We start from the raw sequence: 5,515 nt of genomic DNA on the forward strand, positions 1-5,515 counted from the left end.
CCGCCCCCCCCCCCCCCCCCCCCCCTTTTTTTTTTTTTTTTTTTTTCTGAGATGGGGACTGGCTTTGTCGCCCAGGCTGGAGTACAATAGAGTGAGCTCGGCTCACTGCAACCTCCGCCTCCCGGGTGTAAGTGATTCTCCTGCCTCAGCCTCCCAAAGTGCTGGGATTACAGGCGCCCGCCACCACGCCTCACTAATTTTTGTATTTTTAGTAGAAACGGGGGGTCTTACTATGTTGGTGAGGCTGGTCTCGAACTCCTGACCTCAAATGATCCTCCTGCCTCGGCCTCCCAAAATGCTGGGATTGCAGGCGTGATTACTGCGCCCGGCCCCAACTTCTCTTTGACACACACTTTCTTCCACACACTAATTTCCCTCCCACTACATGCCAGCAAGGGTTCCCACCTTCTTGATCACCTCTTTTTTATTTTCATGATTCTTCATGCAGCTGCCCCTTCTCTTTCCTCCTCCGCCTTCCTCCACCTCCTTCCTCCTCCCCTTTCCTCCTTCTTCCTCCTTCCTCTTTTCTCCTCCCCTCCTCCTCTTTCCTCTTTCCCCCTCCTCTCTCCACCTCCTTCCTCCTCCTCTTTCCCCTTCCTTCTTCCTCCTTCTCCCTCCTTTCCTCCTCCTCCTTCCTCCACCTCCTTCCTCCTCCTCCTTCTTCCTCCTCTTTCTTCCTCCTTCTTCTCCTCCTTCCTCCTTCTCCTCCCTGATTCCTCTTCCTACTTCCTCCTCCTCCCTCCTTCTCTTCCCCCCTCCCTCTTCTTTCCTCCTCCTCCTCCTCCCTCCTCCTCCTTCCTCTTCCCTCCTCCTTCCTCCCTCTCCTCTTACCCCTCCTCCCTTCTCCTCCTTCCTCTCTCCTCCTCCTTTCTCCTCCTCTTCCTCCCTCCTCCTCATTTCCCTCTCCTCCTCCCTCCTCCCTCTTCTCCTCTTCCTCCTCCCTCCTCCCTCTTCCTCCTTCCTCCCTCTCCTCCTTTCTCTCTTCCCCCTCCTCCCTCCCCTTCCTCCTTCCTCTTCCTTCCTCCTTCTCGCTCTTACTCCCTCCACCTCCTCCTCTTTCCCCCTCCTCCTCCCTCCTCCTCTCCCCTTTCCTCTTCCTCCTCCCTCTTCCTTCTTCCTCCTCTTGCCTCCTCCTCCCTCCTCCTCTCCCCCTTTCCTCCTCCTCCCTCTTCCTCCTCCTTCCTTCTCCTCCTCTTTCCTCTCCCTCCTCCTCTTTCCGCCTCCTCCTCCTTCCTCCTCCTTCTCCCCTCTCTCCATAACACACAGACACACAGGCTGTCCCTGTCCCTGTCTGTCCTTTCTTTGGCTGGATCCTCATGTTTCCTCCTCTCTAGGGCAATGTTCCAGTTCTCCACCTGCTTCCACCCGGCCCCACCTTTTCCTGACTGTCCACCATGTGGCTGTCAGCCTTTCGGGAATCTTCTCCCTTGTCCTCCAGACTGCCCCCCCCCCCCCCCCGTCCTCTGCCCTCTGTCCTTCCAGTGCGCTGGGTCCTCCCCCTCATCCCCACCCTGTCATTTCCTCATTGTCTGTACCTGACCCCCACGGGAAGTGCTGATGGGGCCCCAGCTTGACTGCACCTGTCCATAGCACTGGACTGTGTCAGAAGGAGACAAGGGGGCCGGGGACAAGGGGCAGCACTGCGAGCAGGGCCTGTGCCCTTGGTCTCCCTCCCTCCTCCACCTCCTTCACCTCCAGTTTCTGTCCCTTGGATTTGCCTCTCCCCTTCCTCTCCTCGCGCCTTCAGTGAGTTCCACCTGGCTTCCCCTCGACACGCTCCCGGTGGCTTCTCTTTGGCGTTTCTCTGCTTCTCTCTCTCTCCCGCCTGTCTCTCGCTGTCTCTCTCTTGCTCTGTCCCTCTCTCTCGTGCGCCATCATTTTGTCTCCGTCTCTTTCTAGCCGTCTCTCTGTCTCTCGCTGTCTGTCTCTGTCTCATTGTCTCTCTCTCTCTGGCTGTCTCTTTCTCTCGCTCTTTCTCGCTGTTTCTCTCGATGTCTCTGTCTCTCCCTCTGTCTCTGAAACACACTCTTTCTCCCATCCTCCCTCCATGGGGCTCTCCTGTTTCCTTTCCATCCTCACCTTCACTCGCTCTTTCCTGACCTTCTTAGTATTTCGTTCTCCTCGCTCTTTCCTCTCCGTTTTCTCCCTCACCCCACAAGCTCTCTTCCCTTGCCTCCAGCCCCCCAAGTCCTTCCCAGCTCTGCTCTCCATGCCCGCTACTTCCTTTCCAGTTTCTCTGTCAGTCATTGTCCTTGACCCTTCCCCCTCCTTCTCTCTGCTCCCACCAGCTCCTTTGACATCTGGCACCGACAGCCTTCTCCCCGCCGCCACCCCACCCCCGACTACTGCCGTCCCCTCTCCTCCTGGTCCCTGTCCCCCTCCCGCGTCCCCGTCTTGATGACTCCAACAGCTGCAGCTGCAGAGGCCCCGCGGTCCCTCCAATGAGACAGGGCAGGGAGGGCTCCTCCGAGCGCTGGGATATTTTTATCCTGCCTTGGACGATCGGGACGATTGGTCCTGCAATCTATTTCACCCTTTAGGAAACTCGTTTCATGTCCTGCCAGGTCCTGGGACCATCAGCTCGCGTGTCTCCACAGCTGCACATTCCCGTCCGTCTGCAGCTCATTATCTGGGTCACAGGGACGTTACCGCATGACTTGGAAGGACACGCCATCACGCGGGAGGTCACAAAGTGGACGGCAGGAAACCCAGCCTTCCCTCGTCTGCCTTCCTCCTCACCTCTCTCTCTCTCAGTATTCTGTTCTTGTTAATATCAGTGTATCAATGAGCCTGGTTTTTTGCCTTTTACTATTATTATTATTATTAACATAGTGAGCACAGGTGTTTCATAGTCTGCATCTGATTTTCCAGCAGCAAAGCCTCTGCCATCCGCCCCGCCCCACCGTCCTGCTGGCTCTTGCTCATTGTCTCTCCCTTCCCTGCTTGCCTGGTCGCTTGCGCCCCTGCTCTGCATGTTGGATTTGAAAAGGATGTCAGGGACTAGGCAGAGGGCATGTTTCTCTGAGCCCAGGCTACACCTTGGCACAGTGGCAGGTCCACCCACCTCAGGCAGCCCAGGTGAGGGCCCTGGGTCCCCCTTTCACCCAGGCTGTCCACATGGAATTCCCAATGTCTCTAAGAGATCCCTGGGAGAAAGGACGTAAGGCTGCCGCTTCACCGGGATGGGTTCCCGCATCCCTCCGCGTTGACCCACAGCTTCCTTACGGTCTTGTCTGTAGTTTGATGCTTTTAAGGGCCGGGCTCAATGCCTGTAATCCCAGCACTTTGGGAGGCCGAGGCGGGCGGATCATGAGGTCAGGAGTTCGAGACCAGCCTAGCCAAAATGGTGAAACCCTGTCTCTACTACAAAATATAAAAATTAGCGGGCGTGGTGGTGGGTGCCTGTAATCCCAGCTACTTGGGAAGCTGAGGCAGGAGAATCGCTTAAACCCGGGAGGCAGAGTTTGCAGTGAGCCGAGATTGCACCACTGCACTCCAGCCTGGGCGACAGAGCAAGACTCCGTCTCAGGAAAAAAAAAAAAATTGTTAAGAATATTTTATCCAGGTTCCTACTTGTTTTCAGTTATGGGGTGGGGGTAGGGCGGGGGAGGGCGATGACCTGACGCAGTGTTACTGGATGAGGAGTCCGGTCTTGCTTTGCTTTCTGTGACTTTTCTGTCTTGTCATTGGTTCTCCCGCCCTCCTACACACACCCCCCTACTCTGACACTTTTGCTTCTCTCATTCTCCAGTTCCCTTCCAATCCTCCTTCCCTTCTCTTTACTCCCCTCCCCTAGCTCAGCACTTGGGGTTTCCTGCTTCTTCCCATTCTCCCATCCTCCCCGGCAGCTGTCTCTGTCCTGTTCTGTTTCCTGCTTTCCCGCCCCCCAGCTCCTTCCCTTCCTCCTTTCTCCTGGGCCCTTCTCTGCTACACCTTCCACAGCTGCTCCATTCCTCCCCATCCTCGTCTAGTCCCATTCGTCGTCCTTTCTCTCCCTGGGTCACAGAGATGGCCCTGGGGTGGCCGCGCCCTGTTGAGGCAGGGAACGTTTCTGTGAGGCTGGGGAACGTTTCTGCTGCATGGCCAAGTTCCCAGCCTGGACTCGCCAGGTCTGGTCGCCTGTCTCCGCAGTAGCCTGGGCTGTGCCCAGGAGACCCCCGGACGCCCAGTTACCTGGCCCTCTCCCTGCCTCGCACTGGCTCCTAACCTGCTTCACGTCCCTGCTTCCTGCCCTGGTCTCTGGGCTAACGCCCAGACATCTGCCATCTTAGGGGGGCGCCCCCTCCTCAGCTGGAGGGGCAGGGTCCTCTGTCTCCTACCACTTCCAATCCTCTCTCCCTTCTTTCTCTCCATATTGCTCTTCCACACTCCAGCACCTCTTCTTTCCTTTCTGCTTTTTTCTCCCTCGCTCACCCAGGCTGGGGTGCAGTAGTGCAGCCTCCACCTCCCAGGCTCCAGTGATCCTCCTGCCTCAGCCTCTCAAAGTGCTGGGACCACAGGTGTGAGGCACCATGCCCGGCCTGTTCTTTTCTCTCTGCCCTTTTTTGTATTCTTTTTTCCTTTCTCCCTTCCTTCTTCCCTAATGTCTCTCTCCTTCCCTTCTTACCTTCCCTCCTCTCTCCAGCCCTCTCCTACCCTCCTTTTCTCTTTTCCCCTCTCTCCAGCCTCTCCTACCCTCCTTTCCTCTCTCCCGCTCCGCACCACTCCATCCCCTAAGTGCAGTCTGCTGTCTCTGCCCCCTCTGTTCCGTTTTCTCTTCCACCCTCGTTCCCTCTCCCATTTCTTCTCTTCCCCTCTTCCTGTTCTCTTTTTCTCGCTGTCCTCTCTGTTGCCACCCTTTTTCTCACTTCTGCTGTCCCCTCGTCCCCGCTCTTCTCTCTCCTCTCTTCCTTCTAGCAGATTCTCTGGCGTTTCCTCTCCTCTCCCTCTGTGCTCCTCCCTCCTCTCTCCATCCCCTTTCTCTCCTCTCTCTGCGCCCTTTTCAATCTCATGGTCTCCGCCTAGCTCTCTTTTCCTTCCCCGTTCCTGGCTCTCTCCTTTCTCTTTCCTCTTCTCTGGCTGGAGCTCCCTGCTCCTCCATCCCTCCCTCTCCCTGGGCAGTCAGCGCCCTCTCCCTCACCCCCTTCTTCTAGGCTGCTCCCTCCTTCACCTGTTTCTCTGCCTTCCTCTTCTGCCAGCTTACCAGCCATGACACCCACCCTCTGCCTCTCTTCCTTCCTGTCCCTTTTTTCACTCCATCTTTCTTTCCCCTGTTTCTTCCTCTTTCCACTTCTGACCCCTCACTCTGTTTTCTTCTTTCTACCTCTTCCTCCTCTCTCTCTCCCCTCCTGCTCTGGCCATCCTTTCTTTCCTCCTTGTTTTTTTTTTTCAAGACGGAGTCTCACTCTGTCGCCCAGGCTAGAGGAGGGCAGTGGTGCGATCTCGGCTTAATGCAAGCTCCACCTCCCGGGTTCATCCCATTCTCCTGCCTCAGCCTCCCGAGTAGCTGAGACTACAGGCGCCCGCCACCACACCT

The sequence above is a fragment of the Piliocolobus tephrosceles genome, chromosome 21 (assembly GCF_002776525.5).
Source record: "Piliocolobus tephrosceles isolate RC106 chromosome 21, ASM277652v3, whole genome shotgun sequence".
NCBI classification, from domain to species: Eukaryota; Metazoa; Chordata; class Mammalia; order Primates; family Cercopithecidae; genus Piliocolobus; species Piliocolobus tephrosceles.